Here is a 24441-nt window from a genome sequence, read left to right as displayed (position 1 = left end):
ATTTTAAGTGCAGTAAGAGCAAAAGGTCAAGTAACATATAAAGGCAGGCCTATCAGAATTTCACCAGACTTCTCACCAGAGACTATGAAAGCTAGAAGATCTTGGGCAGATGTCATACAGACCCTACAAGAACACAAATGCCAGCCCAGACTACTATATCCAGCAAAACTCTCAATTACCATAGACGAAGAAAACAAGATATTCCATGACAAAACCAAATTTACACGATATCTTTCCACAAATCCAGCCCTACAAAGGATAATAGAGAAAAAACACCAACATAAGGAGCAAAACTACACCCTAGAAGAAGCAAGAAAGTAATCTTTCAACAAACCCACACAAACCTAATTCCATCTCTAACAACAAAAATAACAGGAAGTAATGATCACCTTTCCTCAATATATCTTAATATGAAAATTAATATTTCCAACATATCCTAATAGATTGAAATTAAAAAATATAAGGAATTAGAAATTTGTTGGCTGTCATCTAGTGGTCTCTCTATTTGGTAATTGGAGAAATAGGTCCAATATTGTACAATCCCTATACAATTTCTGCTTGTTTATACATGACAGTGTCTTGCTGTGTACCACATAATGGTCTTGAAATCTTGCTTTTCCTATCTCAGCCTCTCTTTTAGTAGGACTGTTTATTTGATGTTTTTACACTATACAATGGTTTTCAGAACAGCTTACATATTTCAAAATTATTTATATAGCCAAAAGAAATATAGACAATTAACTTGGGAGGTGGCTGGTAAGGGAACAATAAAAGTGAGACTGAATGCTTTGCTTGATATTTATAATTATTGTATCAAGTTTGAAGAAGAGGACTTTATAAGTTACTCTTTCTCTGAGATGAATGCTTTGCAAAATCATCACAGCCAATGAACCATATTCTTACCCTCACCTAATGTCTGTGCCATGCTCCACGTAGAACCATTATTCATTGAAACAGTTGGTGAATGACTTTATGGATAGACCATCTTGATACACACACCATTTCTTAAATGAATGTAACCTGTTCCCTGTGGGCTGAGAATGAAGACAATCCACTCAAGTCAAATAGCTTTGACCATAGCAGGAAATCTGAATCCAAAAATCATTCCTACAGTTCATTCCTTCGCGCAGCAAACTGTCAATTCTCAGCTTAGCTACAATGGAGGTAAAATCCTTTGGTGGTGTGAGGGTCATTGAAGTACAGCCTTATTACAGTGAACTTCAGTGTCTAAAAATTGTTCTTATTTTGGGCTTGTACCACAGTAAGAGCCAAGATTTTAAGCTCCACTAAAAACAAAACAAACAAACAAGCAAAAAAGACTTTATCTATGTTCATTTAAAAAAACTAATAGTGATATATTATTTTAAAATGTCATACAGTTAATATGTTTGGAGTTATTTAAAATTTATATTGAGAAAAATGTATGTATTTTCAGTATTGCTGAAGACAAGCATCTACATAAGACTATTCAATTGATTGTTATTTTATTTATTTATTTTTAAAAGATTTATTTATTTATTTTATGTACATGAGTACACTGTAGTTGTCTTCAGACACACCAGAAGAGGGTGTCAGATCACATTACAGATAGTTGTGAGCTACCATGTGGTTGCTGGGATTTGAACTCAGGACCTTTGGAAGAGCAGTCAGTGCTCTAAACCGCTGAGCCATCTCTCCAGCCCTGATTGTTGTTTTATATCAAACAACTTTTATAATACTCATTTTTATTGTTACAATATTTTATAAATATTAAAGAATATGATAAAATAAAAAAATGAAAGGTATGGCAGGTATTGAAGGGGGGTCTCTGGGAGGAGTTGGGATACAAAAGGGAAAGAAGAATGTGATATAATTTTATTTACTTAAAATAGGTTTTTAAATTGCAACAAATTCAGATAAATTGGAATTATGTATCTTTTCTCATGATAATGCTATGAAACTTAAATCAATTTAAACAAAAAAAAAGAAAGCAAAACAGTAAAACCCCTTTTCTTTCAGCATCACTTTTAAAGGATGCTTTCACTGTGAAGATAAGGCACGCTGCCCGCTGGTGTGCGGACACTCTACAGACACTCACTGTCTTACTGCTTTCTGGTGACAGGCAGCCACTGGTCTTCTACTGCTACCTTGAGGGTGATGGACCTTTCTTTGCTGTGGATTTTTTAGAAGATGCTTTTCTTTTTGTTTAATTTCTAGCAGTTTTATTATAAGGAATCTGCATGTGTTTACTTTTTTACTCAGCATGAAATTTACTCAACAAATCTTCTGCTGCCTCCCAATTCTCTCAGGTACTACCTTTTCACACAGTGCTTTGGCCCATTTGCTAGACCCGCCTGTTTCTTTTGATAGTTTCTTGGATCCACGGATTACCTGAAAGTTTCATTACTTTATTTTATAAGTAGCTGTGATTTTTAACATCATTTTTATTATTGGCTTCTAGTTTTACTGGGCTGATTCATAGGATATATTTCTAGCTCATTGATGGTTACTTCTAGTGGTATCCTTACATAATAGAAGGGGTGGGCAGGTAAGCTCCTTTATAAAGAATACAAGTCCCAGCTGGGAGTGTCACCTAAGTACTCTGCAAAGCCTCCGTCACCTTGGGAGTCAGTATTTTGACATAGGGACTGGGGAAAGACGAGGACTTGTGTAACAGTTAGAGAATAGGAATTTTACCAGAATTTGTTTAAAAATAGAATTCCCCTTGTATTAAAAATGGGTCCTTTTAATTTATAAATTTAGGTATTCATATAATCTGTTTAAGGCTGGGTCTCCTTTTAGGTACCTGCTATTTATACGCACAGCCCCGGAGTCTGTTTGCTGCGTCTGTTGTCTTTTCTCTCTTGTTTGCTGCTTTGTGCTTAGATGCCTATCTCATCTTTGCATCCGTAGTTTGGATTTGAATGTTAAATATCTACTTTATAATAATTTTTAGAAATTGAAAACATTTCTTCAGGTGGTCTAGTTTGATTGCTCAGCTTGTCCTCTCTCAGCATTGCATTCCTCTCAGTGTTCTCGTTACATTCTGATTAGTGTGCTTGTTAGTGGATGTGCCTCCTGGGACCTAACCCATCTTTATCTTTGTTTGCTCTGTCTGAATTTCGCTCTAAAGTTTGTGACATGGTGGAAACCCTATGGTGGTTGAAAGCAGAGGAGTTCCATCCCTGTGGATGTGTGCTGGGAAAGACAGATGAGCCATCAGTTTCCTTCCTGTGCCCCCACTGTCACACTCTGAACTTTCTAGAGAGACTTGACCTCTGCTTTGTTTGGGCTGTGACAGGATGTGAACCATTATTGTTTAGTCACAGACGTCCATGTCCTCTCAGAAGTCCCCCTCAACACATACACAGTGACTGTTGTTTTTGTTTGTCTGTTTGTTTTCTCTTCCTTAGGTCTAGTAGTGTCTTTGTGTGATTGATTGTCTAAGCCATGGGGTCTCCTCCATGGCAGGTGGCAGAGCAGGTGTATGCCAAGGAGACCCGCAGGTGGCAGAGCAGGCATCTGCCAAGGAGACCCACAGAGAAACTCAGGCCACAGGAGTCACAGCACTCATGATGCTGAAAAGTCACATATCTTGAAGTTAAAGAAATGCTGCATTCTACTATGTTCCAAAATCTGATTGGTGAAAGACTTGATTGCTGAGAGCATTGCTCTTACTCAGCTTCTCCATTGCCCAGTCTCCAGCTTAAGGACAAGTGGCTTGATAGTGACCATGAAAGAACTTTGACAGGTTGAAAATACTTTGAAAGTTTTTTTCATTTTTTTCCTATGAATATAGGCATTTAATGTTATAAATGTTTTATTGATGCTTTTATATTTGTCTCTAAGTGTTTCCTGACCAAATTTCCTAAGTGACAGTGTTCTCATCTGCACAATTATGTATATTTTTTAAATTATAAGAACAGATGACAGGTAGACTGTAGTTGTCCACATTAGGCTATTTGGCAGGCATTTTCTCAAAAAAGGAGTAGTAAAGTAAGTCTCTCACTTCAAGAAAAACCTATAGTATTGCTTCCAATAATAAAATTTGAGGTTGTAAGTGAAATGTTTCATTTTGGGATATTTTTATCTGCTCCTGTGGGTTTGGTAGCACCCTCATACTTTCCTCGTTACCAATGGTTTTACTGACCAGTACCATTGTCTCCTAGAGCGCTGAAGTGTGGCATGCAGGCAGCATGATTGGATGTAGTGAGGGTATTCTCCCAGGCTGCAGAACTGAAATTGTATATTCGCACCTAACATAGAGAGGAATAGATTGCTCTCTGCTGTCTCTTATGAGAGTCTTCTATGTTAATATGCAATGCTTTTTGTTTGCTTGTTTCTTTTTTCGTTGTTTTTGAGACAGAATTTTGTATCTGACATGAAATTGCATTTGTAGTGCATGACCTTGAACTCCTAGTTCTCTTGCCTGTAGTCTTTGGTTTGTTATTTTAAATAGGTTAATAACTAGTGAGTTAATCATGAGGATCCTATCTTTATGACTGACCAGTGGCCTCAGATCCTAATACTATCTCATTGGGGGTTAGGATTTCAACATATGTATTTTGAGGAGAACACAAATATTTAAGCCATAAACTGTCATTTTTACACAAGCTGGTATGATGGTGCATACCTGTAACCGCAGTAGGTTTTGGTAGGAAGAATGCAGAGTCAGGGTTTGTCTAGGCTATGAGCAACCTCTGGCCAGCCCAGGCAACTTAACTAGATAGTGTCTCAGACTAAAATGTAAAAGCTGGGTTGAAGCTGGAGAGATGACTTAGTGGATAAGAGCACTTAGTACTTTTGCAGAGGACCCAAGTTCAGTTCCCAGAACCCATTTGGCAAGTCTCTCGGCAACCATCTCTAACTGCAGTTTCAGGGGAACTGAGGAACTGGGCACATATGTGGTGCTCATGCATACATGCAGGCAAAGCACTTATATACATAAAAGGAAAAGAAATCTTTTTTTTAAAGGAGCTGGGAATGCAGTTAAATGGTAGAGCACTTTTTAAGTGTGCATAGGTCCCTGGGTTCACATTTTCAGCCCTGGCTGGTTATGCATATATAGTGAAATATGTCAACTTTTAGAAGAATTATATAATTCAGTAAATAAACATTTTCCAAATAACAAATATGATATATTTAGAAGATTCATTCAAGATGTAGGGTAAGCAAGGGATTTTATCTGCCCTGCCAACACATACTTCCTATACATATATACAATAATACATAACATTTTAACAAGTGTAATTCATTTGTGCATTTTGTGCTTAGGGAGAAGACAACTATTCTAGTTAGCAGTAATATTTTTTCACAGTACTTAGTAAACTTGCTTATTTGTCAAGTTACTTTATTCAGCTAGTATTTATTAAATGCCTTTTACTGAATAAAGTTTTCTTTAAATGAATGAATGAAAGAATTTCAAGGTTTTTTGAGGGGAGTAAGGGAGCAAATATATACTGAGCCACATAAAAAAGCATTTTTTTCCTAAAAGCAAAATGATAGTTCAACTCAATATATACTTACAGATTAGGAGTATTGAGATGGCTGTGTGAGGTCAGTGAATATAGTGAGAGGAGAATGAGTTGGTACTTGGAGTATTGAGACGGCTGTATGAGGTCAGTGAATATAGTGAGGGGAGAATGAGTTGGTACTTGGAGTATTGAGACGGCTGTGTGAAGTCAGTGAATATAGTGAGAGGAGAATGAGTTGGTACTTGGAGTATTGAGACGGCTGTGTGAAGTCAGTGAATATAGTGAGGGGAGAATGAGTTGGTACTTGGAGTATTGAGACGGCTGTGTGAAGTCAGTGAATATAGTGAGAGGAGAATGAGTTGGTACTTGGAGTATTGAGACGGCTGTATGAGGTCAGTGAATATAGTGAGGGGAGAATGAGTTGGTACTTGGTTCAGATATACTTTAGAACTGGTACTAGGACTGCAGAGATGGCTCAGACGTTAAGAGCACTAGATATTCTTTTCAGAGGACTCAGGTTTATTTCTCAGCACCTGCATGGCAGCTTACAACTATCTATAATTCATGTTCCAGGGGATCTCATACCCTCACACAGACACACATGCAGAGAAAACACGAGTGTATATAAAATACAAATAAATTATATAAAAAGAACTACACTGAGACAGTAATAATTAAGAAGGGTAATATCTGAGATGTTAGCTGTTAGGCTGGGAATGGATATTTTGGCATTGGAAAGATAAGACCAGAGAGATATATTAGGCAATCTAGTTTGATATTTAAGAAATATTGTTAGTATCCATATCTTATTTTGTAGAAATCAGTAAAGCCAGAATATTTGCACTCATTTATTACAAGGTAAGTGGCTTGCTCTGATAGGTCAGAGGGAAAGTACTATGGCCTTAGGAAGGAGGCGCTTTTAACCCATAACTGGACTATGAGGGAACAAGAGGTACTTTAAAAACAAATAGTAATAAAGATTATTAGATTATCTTTCAAGAATTGTTAAAAGGAAGAAATATAATTGTAGTTCATCTGAGCTAGACTGGAATGTTTTAAAGAATAAGCTTAATTAATGAGAAATTAAATATATAATAAGCTTGATTAATGAGAAATGGCAACTACGATACACTGACGTAGAATATAGTTTAGAGATGGTTTCAAGTTGTGTGTCTTGAAGTAGTTGGTATCTTAGCTTTGGGGAAAATGTCCTTCCTTTGACCCTTTCCTTTATCACTTCCTCCTACTTTTATTTTTATTTTTATCTTCTTTTTTGAGGCAGAGTTTCTCAACTGGATCTCCAAGATCCACCTGAGATTAAAGGTTTGTACCACCATTGCCTAGCTTTTGTTTTTATTTTTTTAAATTTATTTTATGTGTATGGATGTTTTGCCTGTATGTTTGTCTGAGTGCCACATGTGGACCTGGTGCCTAAGGAGTCTAGAAGAAGGTGTTGGGGGAAATGGTGTTATAGACAGTTTCAAGCCACCATATGGATGCTGGTGATCAAACCCAGGTCCTTTAGAAGACTGGCGCATGCGCCTAACTGCTAAGCCATCTCTGCAGTGCCGCTATCCCCTTTGTTTTGCGTGGATTCCTACTTTGAGGCTTTGATGGCCTCAAACTCATTGGAATCCCCCTACACCAGCCATCAAGGGTTAGTATTACAGGCGTGTGATACCATTTTTGGCTGGAGCTGTTCTTTTTTTTTTTTTTTTTTTTAAATTTATTTATTTATTATATGTAAGTACACTGTAGCTGTCTTCAGACACATCAGACGAGGGTGTCAGATCTCATTATGGGTGGTTGTGAACCACCATGTTGTTGCTGGGATTTGAACTCATGACCTTCCGAAGAGCAGTCGGTGCTCTTCCCTGCTAAGCTATCTCACCAGCCCATGAGCTGTTCTTTTTGATAGGGGTAAATCATAAAATGCTTAAGGAGCTAGAGCATGTTAATTGTGTATTATCCAATAAAAGAAATTTGCAGGAAGCAACATTTATAAGTTGGTGATAATCAGCAGATATATGACCTGAAAATTAAGATTTAACATTTTACTAGATCAATAATTTTCATCATGCATCTTTGGACCAACTAATGTTGAAAGACTTGACTCAGAAACTCTGGGAATGGATCTGGGTCTTCTGTTGAGTTTGAAAACCCAAGACCTAGAATATTATTGCTAGGAAACATGATTCTGTGTCATTCAAGACTTAGGCATTTATAGAAAGTCTCAACAAGTTCATATCACCTATGTTAGAATGTTTAAAGGAATTAACCATGCCTGGCAGTGGTGGCACACACCTTTAACCCCAGCATTCCAGAGGCAGATCTCTGAGTTTGAAGCCAACCTGCTCTACAGAGCTAGTTTCATGACAGCCAAGGCCACACAAAGAAACCTTTGTCTTGAAAAACCTAAAAACTAGAACAAACACAATAAGCAAAAATGATCAGAGGAGGAAATGATAACATACTAATTGTCAGTTAGATTGAGAGGAGACCCCCTTCATTGTGCTCCCATATCTGAGAAAACAGATGGTGTTGTAGATAAATTTATTATTTCATTTTTTTCCTTCTTGCTATTATTTGTTGACTAATGGAGCTGCTGTGTTTGATAAACTAAAGGTAGACTCTGTTAGTTGATCTTGGTCAGTCTAGACTGTCATTTGGGATGGTGTCAGAATAAGTCCTGAGGGAGATGAGGAAAGAGATATTCTTGTCTTGAGCAAGCATTAGGACTGTCATAGTTGCCTTTGGTATATGGGTCTTTATTTAAAATCATTGTCCTAATGTGTAAAATGTATCTTTAAAAAACATTGTATTAGCGTTTATGGAGAGTTAGGCTAGAAATGTTTGTCTTTTATTTTACTTGGCATCTTGATTTTGAGAAAGGGTGAAATGAATGCATTTCTAATTGGCATATGGTAAAATGGCCTGATTCAGATGTAGGTTTAACACAGATGTAATTATATTACATTTGTTTTTAATTTTTAAACTTATTATTTTCCTAGGCAAGAAAGCTAAATGCTTGACCATCAGAATACTGGTCCCAAAATAGGGGCCAGACTGTTTTTCAACTTGATACATTTCCTGCTGAAATGTTTCCATTGGGGACTGGAAGAACTGGATTATTTATAGACTAGTGTGCTTTGGACAGGTGCTGTGTTTACATAGATCAGTAGAATTATCAAATGTCCCTGAGACTGTCCAATGTCAGAACATTTTCATTTTATTGTCACCTTTTGTAATTAAAAGAGGAGAGCAACTATGTGGATAGACCAAGGGTATCATTCTAGGGGGCTTTCCTCTCATTTTTGGATTATGTTTTTTTTGGTTTTTTTGTTTTTTGTTTTTTGTTTTTGTTTTATATTGAGGCAGAGTCTCACTGTGTCCCCTAGATCTCAGAGGTCTGCCAGCATGTGCTGGCATTAAAGGTGTGCACCACCATGCCTGGCCTTGCCACTAAGTCTTTAAAGACTATTTTTGTATCATTGCAAAGAAAATATCAGTCCTAAACATGCTCATTCCCCTTGTGGTTTTGGCTTCATGTGATAGAAATATTTTTAAGGAGCTAACTTGTAGAAACAGGATATTTATCATTTGAGAATTTTGGTAAAATGCTTTTTCTCTAACATTTTTATTAATTTTTTGGGAATTTCATACAGTGTATCCCAATCTCACTTATTTCCCATCCCTCCAGGCCCACCCTTACACCCCTCAGTGCCTCTAAAATACACTAAGTCCAAATTGTGTTACTCATTGGAACATGATCAAACTTCCAGTGGTTAGCCCCCTAAAGATAATTTGAGAACTTCCTCCCACTTCCCCCGCCAGAATCCCTCATCTGTGAAGAGCCGCACTTTAGCATCTTTATCACATTTTTTTTCTTTTTTAAAGATTCATTTATTTATTAGCTATCCAGTGTTCTGCCTACATATATGCCAGTGTACCAGAACAGGGCACCAGATCTCATTACAGATGGTTATGAGCTACCATGAGGTTGCTGGGAATTGAACTCAACACCTCTGGAAGACCAGTCAGTGCTCTGAGCCATCTCTCCAACCTCCCTTATCACAATTTTTAAAGACTCACTAGCTTCCTGTCTGCTTGTCTAAATTGTTTCTTCTTCTTCTTCTTCTTCTTCTTCTTCTTCTTCTTCTTCTTCTTCTTCTTCTTCTTCTTCTTCTTCTTCTTCTTCTTCTTCTTCTTCTTCTTCTTCTTCTTCTTCTCTTCCTCCTCCTCCTCCTCCTCCTCCTCCTCTTCCTCTTCCTCCTCCTCCTCTTCTTCCTCCTCCTCTTTCTCTTCTTCCTCCTCCTCCTCTTTCTCCTCCTCTTTCTCCTCTTTCTCCTCCTCCTCCTCCTCTTCTTCCTCCTCCTCTTTCTCTTCTTCCTCCTCCTCCTCTTTCTCCTCCTCTTTCTCCTCCTCCTCTTTCTCCTCTTTCTCCTCCTCCTCTTCCTCCTCTTCCTCCTCCTTCTCTCCTTCTCCTTCATCCTCTTTCTCCTCCTCCTCCTTTTCCTCCCCCTCCTCTTCTTCTTTTTGGTGAATGGGAGGTTGTCATTCTCAAGAGTCTATAGTCATCAAAATCCTAAATTAACTGTATTGTATTAAAACTAATACTATGCTAGTTAATATATAAATAGAACTTTGAAACCTGTATATCAATTTTTTATTTAAAATTATATATTAATGAGGCAATTTAGAATTGATTCTTATCAATTCTTAGTTATTATACTAGGACCACTTTGCCATAAAGGGCATGAGATAGAGGAAACAAAACTCTTCTAGTCTGTCTTCCCTAGTGAGAGTCTTTCTGAAACTTTCATTTCCTTCCTTTTCCTTGTTAGTTTTCAGAGCTTAGAGTCTGTTTCCATTTAGTTAGGAGATTAGGTAACATACTATAAAATGTGTCTCCTTTTCTCTGCCTTCTTGTCTTCATCTCTCTCCATTGGATAGTCAGAGCCATCTGAAGTAGTAAATTCTCCATTAAGTTTCTTTTTGTAACACATTTACTAAGAAACAGCTTATGGGCCAGCCGGTGGTGGCGCACTCCTTTAATCCCAGCACTTGGGAGGCAGAGGCAGGCGGATTTCTGAGTTTGAGGCCAGCCTGGTCTACAGAGTGAGTTTCAGGACAGCCAGGGCTACACAGAGAAACCCTGTTTCAAAAAACAAACAAACAAACAAACAGCTTATGTTTTGAGACCTTTTGTAATCTCTTTTAAAATTAACTACTTTATTTATTTACATTCCAAATGTTGCTCTATCTTCCTGGTCCCTCCTAGAGTTCTTTATCCCATTCTCGCTTCCTGTGCCCCCCCCCCCCCCAGCATCCCCCTTCCCTGGGGCATAAAGTCTCTACAGTTTTAGGCAAATCCTCTCCCACTGAGGCTAGACAAGGCAGTCAGTCCTCTGCTACATCTGTGCTGGGTGGGGTAGGGGGGTGGAGGGAGAGCTTGGACCAGCCTGTGTTGCTTTTTGGTTGGTTGGTAGCTCAGTCTCTGAGAGCTCCCAGGGGTCTGGGTTAGTTGACTCTGTTGGTCTTCCTTTGGGGTTGCCATCCCCTAAAGGTGGCTCCTTCAATCCTTCCCCTAACTCTTCCATAGGGGTCTTCAATCCAGTGGTTGGCTGTATCTTCATCTGTCTCTGTCAGCTGCTGGTAGGGCCTCTCAGAGGACAGCCATGCCAGACTCTTGTCGGCAAGCACGACATAGAATAGTGTCAGGGATTGGTGACTTCACATGAGATGGAACACAAATTAGGCGGTCACTGGACAGCCTTTCCTTCAGTCCCTGCTCCATTTTTGTCCCTGTATTTCTTTTAGACAGGAACAATTCTGGGTCAAAAAATTTGAAGGTGGGTTGGTGATCCCCATCTCTTCAGTGGGGGCCCTGTCTATCTACTGGAGGTGGTCTCTTTAGGTTCCATCAATCCACTGTTAAGCATTTTGGCTAAGGTCACTCCCACTGAATCCTGTGAGCCTCTTACATGCCAGGTCTCTGGGACTTTCTAGAGTTTTCCTCCTACCCCCACCCCAGAAGCTCAATATTTTCATTCATTCTCTTGGCCTTCTGGGTGTCTCTCCTGTTTCTCTCCATACCTGATCCTGTACCTCCAATACCTGATCCTGTCCCCCTTTTTTCCTCCCCCTCCCACCCAACTCGGTCCCTTCCTCTGTCTCCTGTGATTATTTTGTTCTCCCTTCTAAGTGGGATTGAAACATCGTCACTAGGGCCTCCCTTCTTGTTAAACTTCTTATGGTCTGTGACTCTTTTTTTTAGTCTTGCATTACATGATTGACAATCTCTTTGTACATATTCTCTGTGATCATTAGTGTTCACCAGTCCTTTTTTTAAAAAAAAGATATTTTTTACATTATAGGTATTGGTGTGTTGGAAGACAGACATTAAGAACATGCGGTTTGTGGATTGTACTTTGTGTATTCCGATCTTCTGGGCTAATACCCACTTACCAGAGAGTGCATACCATGTGTGTTCTTTTGTGATTGGGTTACCTCACTCGGGATGATATTCTCCAGATCCATCCATTTCCCTAAGAATTGTATAAATTCATTGTTTTTAATAGCTCAAGAAGGAAGACCAAAGTGTGGATACTTCATTCCTTCTTAAAAGGGGGAACAAAATACCCATGGAAGGAGTTGCAGAGACAAACTATGGAGCAGAGACTGAAGGAAGGACAATCCAGAGACTGCCCCACCTGGGAATCCTTACCATATACAATCTTTAAACCCAGGCACTATTGTGGATGGCAGCACGTGCTGGCTGACAGGAGCCTGATATAGCTGTCTCCTGAGAGGCTCTGACAGTACCTGACTAATACAGAAGTAATGGCTCACAGCCATCCATTGGACTGAGCACAGGGTCCCCATCGAAGGAGCTAGAGAAAGGACCCAAGGAGCTGAAGGGTTTGCAGCTCCTTAGGTTGAACAACAATATGAACTAACTAGTACCCTCAGAGCTCCCAGGGACTAAACCACTCAACCAAAGAGTATACATGGTGGGACTAATGGCTTCAGCAGCATATGTAGCAGAGGATGGCCAAGTTGGTTATCAATGGGAGGAGAAGCCCTTGGTCCTGTGAAGGTTCTATGCCCCATTGTAGGGGAATGCCAGGGCCAGGAAGTGGGAGAGGGTGGGTTGGTGAGCAGGGGGAGAGAACAGGGTTTTTTGTTGTTGTTTTGTTTTTGTTTATTTTATTTTATTTCTGTTTTTCGGAGGGGAAACTGGAAAAGGAGATATCATATGATATGTAAATAAAGAAAATATCTAATAAAAAAAAGAACATGCACTTGAATGTAGGACAACTCTGAAAACTCAGAAAATATGGTGAATGAATGGGATCTAGTATGATACAAATGCTACAACACTGTTTAGTTATATTAATCAGAAATTTACCTTTTTTTTTTTTAAGCTTGAGGTGCAGGTGAGATACAGTGGCCAGGGATCAGTATGATTGGCTAGTCTGGGGATCAGTAAGTGCTGGACTGGATATTAGGATTCTGAAATCATATTAGGTGGTAGGCTTCAGTAGGAAGCACCTACAGTGAGTTTGGTATTGTGGAAATTAATATGCAGGAGTATGTTCAAATATGCTGTGAGTGGTCAAAATAGTGAAATGCAGCCTAGGGTCTATCATCTTAGCAATAAAGATGTTATTTTTGTGACCAGAAAGTGACCCTGATTCAAATAGAATGAGCTAGTTTCCTTGGCTACTCATGGAATGTTGTGACTCCTCTCAGTAATGCCTGTTAGAATGCAGATACACACTTCAGTTCAGAAGTACATATTGTCAGACAGACTGTGTCTGTTCTGTATTTAATAGTTCAAGTTTATTTGAAAACTGATTAAATAATGTTTCAAAAATTGTTTTAAACAGATTTGAGTATTACATTATGGTTCTCTCTAGACATTTAACTTGTTTAGACTTAAGAAAAATTGATTTCCAATTAACACCAGATTTCAAAAAAAAGAAAATATTAGCTAAACAATTCTACCAAGTAGCATGTATTCCAAACAAAGCCAGGCACATCTGTTAATTCAGTTGGGAAGGCAAGACTGAGCTTGATCCTCTTACTTGTTTTTTTTTTTTTTTTTTAACTAGAGTACTTTTGAGTTTAGTAAATCAGTGGAATATAAGTGGTAGTAAAAACCCTTTGAGTCTTTAATTAAGTATTGTTCAGAGTTTTATTTCAAGTATACTTTTTAAAGGATTTGTTTAGTACTTGTATGAGGCAAACCTGGTCTACATAGTGAGGTCCAGGCTAGCCAAGGCTACATAGTGAGATCTTATCTTAATTCTTTTAATTTATTTTTATTTTATGTGTGAGTGTTTTGCCTGCATTTACTTATATGCACCACTTGCATACCCTAGAACTAGATGGTTGTGACCTGGTAGGTGTATTCTGGGAATTGAACAAAGGTCCTCTGCAAGACAAGTAGAGTTCCCGCCTACCTCTCTCTGCCTCTGCCTCTGCCTCTCTGCCTCTCTGCCTCTCTGCCTCTGCCTTTCTGCCTTTCTTCCTCTCTGCCTCTCTGCCTCTTTTTTTTTTGTTTGTTTTTGTTTTTTGGAGACAGGGTCTCTCTGTGTAGCCCTGGCTGTTCTGGAACTCACTCTGTAGACCAGGCTGTCCCCGAACTCGCCTGCCTCTGCCTCCCAAGTGCTGGGATTAAAGGTGTGCGCCACCACTGCCTGGCTCCATCTCTTTCTCTTTCTCTCTCTCTCTCTCTCTCTCTCTCTCTCTCTCTCTCTCTCTCTCTCTCTTTCTTTTAAACGAGGTCTCACTCCAATTTATAGAGTCTCACCTGCCTCTGCCTCCCAGGACTGGAATTAAAGGCATGCACCACCACACCCTGTCTAGTCATGCATGTATCTTTTAATAATAGCAGAAATACTTCTGAGAAATGTGTCATCAGGTGATCTCATTGTGCAGATTATTATGAGTACTTACATAAACAAAGATGATATAGTCAGTTACTTGATGTAGTCTCTTGACAAATGAAAAAACCTGATGATTCAGTGAGTAAAGCACTGCCATGCAAGTGTGGGACCTGAATTTGTATCCCCAGAACTTATGTGGAATTGATGCAGTCAGTATTCCTATAATTCCAGTGTTCCTGTGGCAGGTGAGATAGCAGTCAGAGACAGAGTGGGCGGAACAACAGGAGATCCTGTCTCAAAACAGGTAGAAGACAAAGGCAAGGACCAACACCTGAGATTATTCTTTGATAAATGCGCACACGTGCACTCAGCGTGTGCTCACAGAGATATAAACAACACTGGGGGAAAGTTTTACAGTAAACTTTTATAAGTAGGAGTGCACTCAAATAATGATAAAAGGTATGATGCAATAAATGCATAAACCAGTAACATGTTATCAGCAGTGACTATATATTATGTTCTGTACCTTTACATGTAATATAGGCAGTTTGTTTACAGAACTCTACCACCAACATAAATGATACAGTGTGCCTGGATGTTATGTTGACTTCATTGTCCCTGAATGTTTCTCAGCTTCATTATAATCTTAAGGGTCTACTGTGGTATATGTGGTCCATCACTGACCAAAACCTTAATATTTAGTGAATGACTGATTTGTGGATAATCACTACATTTAATATTTTATAGCTAGATCTAATGATAACATCTGATTATTGAAGCATTCTCTTAACTTGAATTCTTCATTTCCTTCATTTATGCTTTTAATAACTCTGCAGCATAACAATTTTAAAAACAGACTTTTTTTTTTTTTTTTTTTTTTTTGACACAGGGTTTTCTGTGTAGCCCTGGCTGTCCTGGAACTCAATTTGTAGACCAGGTTGGCCTTGAACTTACAGAGATCCACCTGTCTCTGCCTCACAAATGCTGGGACTAAAGGTGTGCACCCCCATGCCCAGGAAAAAAACAGATCTGTAAGTAAGAATGAATGATAGATTTTGTTCAGAATAGTTTTATTATATACCCCAATTGAATTCTAAGTATTTGAAATATTAAAATCTTTATTATAATAAAAATACTGCAAAGGACTCTAAAGTCCAGTTTTAATCCCATCCTTTACATGAAATGCTTTATTTCCTGGATTGATGTGGTCACATGGTTTTATTTTCACATCCCCTTATATAACATCCAGTTGCAAATGCTCATGTGACAGGAGACACCAAGGATCTAGAAATGGGCAACACAGACACTTGCTTTGTCTTTGTAGAGCCTAAAACCTAATGGTGACTTTTCTTCCTTTTTGAGATAAGAGTCTCACTATATCTCAGGTCCACTTAGAACTCACTGTGGATACCAGGATCAGTTCAAACTTGTAAACCTCTGCCTCCATCTCCTGGGCTAGTTTCCCAGGCATGGCACACCACACGTACGCTTAAGGACAGAGTTTAAAATTACTGTGTAAGTAAGTGCATGCCATGACACGTGGGCAGAGGACAATTTTGTGGACTTGGTTTGGCTTTCTCCTTCTATCTTTATGTGGGTTTCAGGGATGAAACTCCGGTTGTTAATCTGCACGTCAGGCACCTTCACTCACTGAGCATATTACCTCTCTAGTTTCAGCTGTGACTTTTAAATGCATCCTTCTGTAAAGAAGGAATGATGTAGTGGATTTTGTTGCCTTGTAATTTTTTCAGACTAGGTTTTTGTTGTTGTTTTAAATGTAGCCCTGGTTGTCCTAGAACTCCCTGTTGACCAGGCTGGCCTTGAATTCAGAGATCCACTTGCCTCTGCTTCCTGCCCTGGGATTAAAATATGCCTGGCTTAGAACCAGAGTTTTGTTTTTTGTTTTTTTAAAAGATGAACACTCTGTATTTAAGTACACTGTAGCTATCTTCAGACATCCCAGAAGAGGGCATCAGATCCCATTACAGATGGTTGTGAGCCACCATGTGGTTGCTGGGATTTGAACTCAGGGCCTTTGGAAGAGCAGTCAGTGAGCTGAGTCATCTCTCCAGCTCCAGAACCAGAGTTTTAATAGGAGAATTTCATATGATGTGTGAGAGTCAGAGAGTCAGAGAGTCAGTTGCTTTAAGGTATATATGTTTTAGCTGACATTGGAGGATGAATTAGCTAGGGATAGATGGCAAGTTTTTTTTTTTTTTTTCTTTTTCTCCCTTTCTTTTTTTTTTAGGGCTCTGCTCTCAGTGTTTTTTAAAGATTTATTTATTTATTATATGTAAGCCTTGTGTCTTTGCATAGGTTGCCTAACTGTAGACATTAAGCTCTTAGTTTGGACTTCTCAACACACAAACTGATTCACTTGGTAACAGAGACTTAACCTGGAGGTAGACATCAATTCTTCTCCATGGCTTCAAGGCTTTCTTATATTCAGGTGTGGCAGTAAGGTGTGCTTTTTTTTACTGAGAACAAGTTGAATGACAAAGTAAAATGAGAGTTTACTGAAGGGTAGTTATCAGGTAGAATAGAAGGAGCAAATGAATGCAAGCAGCAAGCAAGAACGAACAGCTGCACAGTGGCCCTAGCAGTGTGGTTCCTGAAGCGCGGGCCGTCTGGCCATCAGAGAAAGCGGTTCATATTATCTACAGTGAGGTGGAGCTCTGCCCCAGTAAACACTGTTTACCTTGGGTAGTTCTGATATTTCACAAGTCAGCATGTCTCCAGCACCTCTGCTGTGTGGTCCTTTGTTTCAGTGCTCAGTGCACTTGCAGGTTTGTTGTTTTTTTCTCCATGTTTTTGGCTCCTGAAAATTCTCCTTGTTCTTTCTTAGTTACACATTTAGTTCGATGGTAGCTGGAACACATTATCACAGATTCACTAGCTTAAATAATATACATTTATTTGTCATAGTTTTGGGGGCTGGAAGTCCAAGATCTCAGGATATCAGAAATGACTGGGTTCTAGTGAAGTAAGTCTTTCTTCTTGGTTATGTTGTCACATGACATGTCTTTAGTTTGTGCCAGCAGAAAGTAATCTTGTTTTTTTCTCTTTTTCTAGTATTTCTACCCTCTTGATCTTACCCAAACCCAATTAATTGTAAAGGCCCTGCTTCTGAATAATATATTGGGGGTTGGAGCTTCAACAATTGAATTTTTGGTGGGCAAGGCCCTAGTAGTTAGATAGTCTGTACTGTGAGGCTCAATCTCTTTACCTTTTACTAGTCATAATAACTTGACTAAAATTGCTTCAGATCATATTCTTAGTCTAACCTGGTCTCATTTCTCTTAGTTCTTCCTACCCACATCCTTCAGTCTTTCCTTCATAGCACAACTGCAGAGTCTGCCCTCTGTATGGCTTGCCTGACCTCTTCATTGTGGGCTAGTGCCTTTGGGCACGCGTTCTCTTGTCCTGCACTTTCCTTTCATTACTAAACAGCTCTTCTGATTACTTACTCAGTATCTGTTTTCTCTCAGAGTACAGGAACTTAGTTTGTTTTCTCAGTCACCATGTCCCTAATTGGCAGGTTAGTGCCTAGCACATAGCCAACATTTTTTTGGGGGGAGGAGGGAATGCTTGTTGCAATTATTTGCTTGTATATACTAATCATTTGTGTGTACAAAGCTTCTCCTCACATGGATATGATTTCCAAAATGGGAGAGATGATCTCCCACACTATTTATAATGTTCTGGCAATATAACATCCATTATTCTTGCAAGTAATATAGTATCTCTTTAATAACCATATAACACTTATCCAAGGATTTATGAATTTAGAAAAGGAACTCCATCCATTTTAATATGAGATTTATGTTCAAATCCTCAATGATGCCATTTTATGTTTAATATTTGTAAATATTAATGTTGTTTTGATATAGTACATTCTAATAATTATGTTAGCTCAGTGCAAGAGAAATTTTAATATTTAAAACATAGTAGAAAAGTTTTAGTATTTAAATTTTAATTCATATGAATATTTAATGCTCAGGAAATATGGTGGTATGTTCAGTAAATGACTAAACATAAAAATATATGAACATAAAATTTGTAATCTAAATAGAATTGAAATATAAGTTCAAGAAGAAAACATATATGAATTTCAGTTCTAAAAGATTTTGTTTTCATGTGTTTGACAAGAGCTTTTGGTTCTTATGCAGTACTGAGTTGTAGTTTTCCGCCAGCGGACCCTACACATAGTGGATTGTCCTGGACCGGAGACGAACCTGTGAACAATAAGGGGGATTGGGGGGTGGGGGTGGGGGTGGGGGGGTTGGGGGGATCAAAGAGGGACAGGACACCAAGTAACTGTATCAAGGTGTACTTTACTTAGGGTGCAGAGAGTTTATATAGTAAGGCAAAAAACGAAATCACAACCATCAGACTTTTAACATAAACATGAGACAGGACGAAGGGAGACTAGCAGTCTGTTTACAGCAGAAACTTTAAGTGTGAGTTCTGGCAGAACTGAGCTGATTGTCAGTCTTTGATCTCTGGCAGGCAGCGTTTCACACCACAGGTGGGCAGACACAGTCCCGGGCCTGCCACTGCGCTCTTTCACTTTAGGGCTGAGCAGCATACTTTCCTCTTACTGGAACCAGGGAGGGAGACCACACTGAGTATTGAACCCAAGGCCTTAGGCTTGCTTGGCAAGCACTCTACTGCTGCCTTGTGTCCTTAGTCCCTTTATTTATGCATTTGAAAGTACCAGTGAATTTTGGTCGTAGTGATGAAATTACTGTGCATTTAAATTCCATTATATCTTTTATCACAGTGTCATTTTAATCATAATCCAATAGAAATTACATTGTCTCTAACTACTTAAATGTGTTAAAAATCCATTGTTTTAACTTAGAAATATATGATATCAGAAATCTTTTAGGGGTTACAAGAGCAAATGTTGTGAAGATCACTAGGCTCACCAGCCCATTTTACTGTTGAGTGGTGCCCTGTTTGGATGTATTGGTTAATATTTCACATGGAGAGTTGTTTGTCTAGCAGATATTAGGCACATATTTATTAGCATAATTAATATTTTAGATTGTACTAAAGCTACTACAGATGAGATTAATTTCATTTGTTACACATCACTAGTATGATTTCAAAGACTTTTTGGTCTGTGTTCTGCCAAGAATATTTAAAACCACATTTGGTTAAAACTTTATGTGATAAAATCTCAAAGACAGACGCAGCTCAAAGATTCCTGTTTAGGGCCACAGAAGCCAGGCAGAATTCAGATCCATTTGCACAAATTAGCAATTTAAATTATGGAATAAAAGATTTGAAGATAAAGAATTTTTGAGATTACCTATTCAAATGTCCATCCTTTTAAAGAGAGAATGTAGAGAATCATCAAACTCTTAGGCAAAGGGCAACAAAACCTGTTGTGAAAAATGCCAATTTTACCTGTAAAACAGTTCTTAATTTGAAGCAAAGAGAGGATTTCTTTAGTGTGGCTGCATTGAGAGAAGGAACAGATAAGAGGTTCATTGACCACACAGTCTCAGTCCTACAGAGCCAGCCCTACAGCCCTAGCCCTATAGGCCCAGCACTACAGGCCTGCTTGTGAACTGCTCTACTTCTCATCCTCACTATAGTTCAGGCTGTCATGGTCTCCCTTGTGATATTTTCTGTGCTGTGCCTCATGGGTCTTCCCTAGCTCTCATTTAGAAAATGTATCTGCTCATAATTACCCAGATGTGGTAATCATTCTTCACAGAAAGAAAGCCAGTCTTCCTGAGGCCCTGCCTGGTCAGGCCTAGCTTCAACAGGCATCATGTTCCCTGGTCCCCTCGCAAACTCAGTCCCTCAGCTTTACTTTATCCATTTCCTCCTTCAGCATCTTGTTAGATGCTGCTCCTGCTGCTTAGACCCTCTGCTGTTCCAGTGAATGACTAAATACCCTGCAGAGTTCATCTCTGATGACACTTTAGAGACCTCCACATCTCTTCTCCCAGTCCTTTTAGACTTGATATGGTCTCCCTACTGGAGCTTTTTTAGTTTGTTTTTCTCTTTTGCCTTTTCTTCAGAATCCATGTTACGTTAATTGGCGTCTTTTTCCTAAGTAGGCTGTACTCTCTGAGAGCAGAATTAATGTATTTGCTCATCATACCTGGCACATTGCTTAGTGTGTAGGAGGAACTTAGTATTGTTGAATGAATAACTCCCAATCTATTCCCATTTCTACTACACCAATGATTTTAGAGTAACATTTTTATCTTTGGAATCTTATTTGCAATATGCTTTTTATAATTTATCCTTCCATCTGTGGATGAAATGTAGTTTCTGGGAAAAAAATAGAATTTCAAGTTAGTTATTCCTAGTTATAAATTTCACACTCTTAAAAACTCCAACTAGTTTTCTTAAAAGAATGAAACCAGTAACACTAAATATTCTTCCTATTTTTGATCATCACATTTAAATTTTTCAAAGCTTTCTGATAAGAATAAACTAAGAAGTCATTGCATGTAGACTGCAGTGAAAATGCAGAAGTAGGTAGTCATGGTGACAGTAAAGTCAGTGCCTCTAGGAGTGTACTCTAGAGTCTGGAGACTCCCTCAGGACTACATTGCTAGTGTAACACTGGACAATAGCCTGAGTCCCTCACTAGTTAGAAAAGCAGAGTTTTCTAACAGCCTCATACATTTGGAGGTACTGTTTGCAAGGGATACTGTCAGGGGAGAATTGCTGTCCTAGACATCGAAGGATATTTTGGCAGTATTCATGGCCTCTACCCATTAGAGTATAGTAACCCGTTAAGTCAGTAATGACCACCAAAAAGTTCTAGAAAGCAGATCGTCCACCATTGAGAATAATACCTAAAAAAAAACCCACAGCAGGTAGGGGCTAGAAGGCTTGGCAGATAAAATGATGCCACTACCAACCAGTGGTGGCCTGAGTTGGGGTCTTGAAACTCATATGATACAAGGAAAGAACCAACTCCTATAAGTTGTACTCGCCAGTTCCAGCTTGTCTCGGTAGCCAGCCTGCCCCAGAGATCTTATTTTTCTGTTTCCAGGTGCTATGAGCAAAAGCAGTAGCCATACTCTCCCAGCTTTTACCTGGGCTCAGGGATCCAAGCATCAATTCTCAGGCTTGTGTGGCTTTATCCTTTGAGCCACTCCTGCATCAGCTGTTGACTTTGAATGTTAATAAATCATCACAAAATAAATTGTCCAGTCTTCAGCCAGAGCATCAGCAGTTACTTTTGTGGCCATTTGGTTTTCATAGATAGCACAAAGCTTGTGTTCATGGTCCTCTTTAATGAGTTTCTGATGGTTGTTGGCTGCAAAGGAGATACTCAGCCTTATCTGATACAACTGACCCCTTGGAGATGTCACAAAAAAGTCATGTATACTTAAAAATTACTGCTATAGTGTAGCTACTGGACCCATTTGTCTTCTCTTTCATTATTAAAAAATAATGGTGAATGAAATCTGTAGAGATAACATTATTTTGTGCAGATTCTTTTAGAGTGTTTTTTTCTATGAGTAGGATTGAGCATACTGAACATTTTGATAACTACTGCCAAACTATCTTCCTATAGAGACTACAGATTCACATAGCTATCGACAGGGAGCGAGAGTGTTGATTTACCCTTATCATTGCCAAAGCGATATTACTATTTTAAAATCACTCCCAATTTGACAATGAAATTTCATTTTATATTTTAGATCTTGAATTTATTTGGAATTTTGATGTTGAGCTGCCTTTCAATTTTTTTTTTTTCTTTTGTGGCCGCTTGTCATTTTTCTATGAATTGCTTTAATTGGCCCATTTTATTAAGAAATTAAAAATAATTTTAACATTGACTTATTTTCTAGAATAAATTTTGTATAGGTTTTGGGGATCTGAACTCAAGTGTTATTATTTGCCAAACCATTTCCCCACTCTGAGTGTAAATTTTGAATATAAATCTTTTATCAAATGCCGCAAATATAAAATTCCCTCTCCCACTTTTTTGACTGCACTTATGGCATTTTTAAAGTGAGATACTTCATTTTGTAGACGTGTTAATCATTTATTTATGGTTTCCATATTTTGTGTAGTGTTTATGAGAGAGTTCTGTATAATCCATTCTTTTATGTGCAAGTCTGTTTAGGTCTCTGTTCTTTCTGTCTTTTCCTGACCTTCTACCTGTCCTTTGCCTCCAGTTCCTCCATGTATCAGGTCTTTGAAATCTGAGAGAACAGCAGCAGCGGCAGGCATGGATTTCTTCTGCACAGCTGCCTTTGCTGTTGTTCCTTACGGTGTCTCCTCATTACTTTCAGCTCTTAGTTCCCTGAGTTGCTGAAACCTTACTGTATTCTGTTACGATTCATGGCCGTTAAGTTGTATGTGGATAGAGATAACAGACTGCTGGTATTTTAGATGAAATAGCTGTTGAAGTAAAAAAGTAGAATGTTCACAATTAATGCATAGATGGATATTTTTGTTTCTAAGTCCTTGGCAATATTTTACACAGTTGATATTCCTGAATATGTAACTTCTATATAAACTTTAATGCATTTAAGATTATTCTTTGGTTGTTTTTGAGACAGGGTTTCTATGTGTAGCCCTGACTGTTCTGGAACTCACTCTGTAGACCAGGGTGGCCTTGAACTCAGAAATCCACCTGCCTCTGCCTCCCAAGTGCTGGGATTAAAGGCGTGCACCACCACTGTCCGGCCGTTTAAGATTATTCTTAAGAATAGAAGTTATATTTAAATTACCTTGCTGGACTTTGCTACTTTATCTTAATGTTTGTAGAGAAGTGCAGGAAGTATAACCAAGCCCTTCTCTGCTTTGGGGTTTTCTTTTTTAACAATAGGTAGTAAAATTAAAATGAAAAATGTAGGAAAATAATTTATTGCTCTTATTTTCAATTAGCTGTAGCAAGATGCTATTCAAAGCACAGCATCTGTTACCATGGAATTTTCTTAACTCAGGGTCAGCTTCCTTAAAAAGCTCGGGCCTGCTTTATGCTTTGAAAAGAAAATGATTCTCCGTGGCCTTGAGCAGCTAGCCTTTGTTAAACCTTAATTGCTGCGTTTATCTGAGAGCATAAAGTAGTCATCCGTGTATTTTTGAAGAGTCAATACAATGTTCCACATTGTATGCTTAGACTTAAATTAGATGAATAGATTTGATAACCTTTTAGAAAGTTCTTTTATTATACTTACTTATTTAGGGGGGACATACTTGCCATCTGTAGACAGCTTGGAAGAGTTTGTTCTCTCTCCACTACTTATAACACAGGAACTATCAGCCTTGGTGGCCAGCACCTCTGCCCACTGAGCCACCTCACTGGTCAGATATGACAACCCTTTAAAACTGTTAGGCCCTTTTATCTCTCTTTAAAGTATGTCTAGTGCCGAGGGTGTGTGTATGTGCTTGTGTGTATGTGTTGTGGATCATGTTTCTTAGGGAAATGACATTTCATTTATTTTTATACAGGTTGAATATTTAAAGGTTTCTGGGATTGCACTAACATTCTAGGAGTTTGGGGATGGAAAGGAGCCTATTCTTTTTCTATACATCTAAGGTACTCTAGGTCCAAAAATGGAAAGTTTTTATATTTTGATTAACATCTGTGAAGTCTAGTCAAATCTTACATGGAAAAAAAAAAAGGCCTTGGAGTCCCTGAGGCTCTTTATTCTGCATTTTCAGTAGATTTAACAGTTTGTAGGGTCTACAACAAAACTCACAAAGTAGATCTATCTAGCCTACAGAAAGACATATATCATTGGCCCACTTGATGTTTTAAAAATATATAGATTTATGATATAGATATTTATGATCCCAGAAGACAGAAAGATTTGACAAGCCATATCGACACACAAAGTGACTGGGTGGCATTTCTGGGAGTCACCCTCTGACCTGAAGGTGTCAGCTGTCATTTACCCACTGTACAGGTGACTTGTTTGCGTCTTTATGTTACTGGGATGCTTTTGACCAACACTGTGGACCATCAGACCACACCGCCTTCTCTGTACAGCTAAAATAAAAACAAGTGAATACTGGCACAACATAAAACACAAATCTAGCCGGGCGGTGGTGGCGCACGCCTTTAATCCCAGCACTTGGGAGGCAGAGGCAGGTGGATT

The 24441-nt window shown here is 38.7% G+C and overlaps 1 protein-coding gene across 1 annotated transcript in view; it reads left to right on the top strand.

The window, feature by feature from the left end:
- Positions 1 to 24441, top strand: part of Xpr1 (xenotropic and polytropic retrovirus receptor 1) — a 150160-nt gene that overhangs the window by 48095 nt on the left and 77624 nt on the right. The window lies entirely within an intron of this gene.

This window comes from Mastomys coucha, unplaced genomic scaffold (genome assembly GCF_008632895.1).
Source record: "Mastomys coucha isolate ucsf_1 unplaced genomic scaffold, UCSF_Mcou_1 pScaffold1, whole genome shotgun sequence".
Lineage (NCBI taxonomy): Eukaryota > Metazoa > Chordata > Mammalia > Rodentia > Muridae > Mastomys > Mastomys coucha.
Note: the sequence above shows the minus strand (reverse complement) of the source record. Positions and strands in the feature narration are given on the sequence as shown.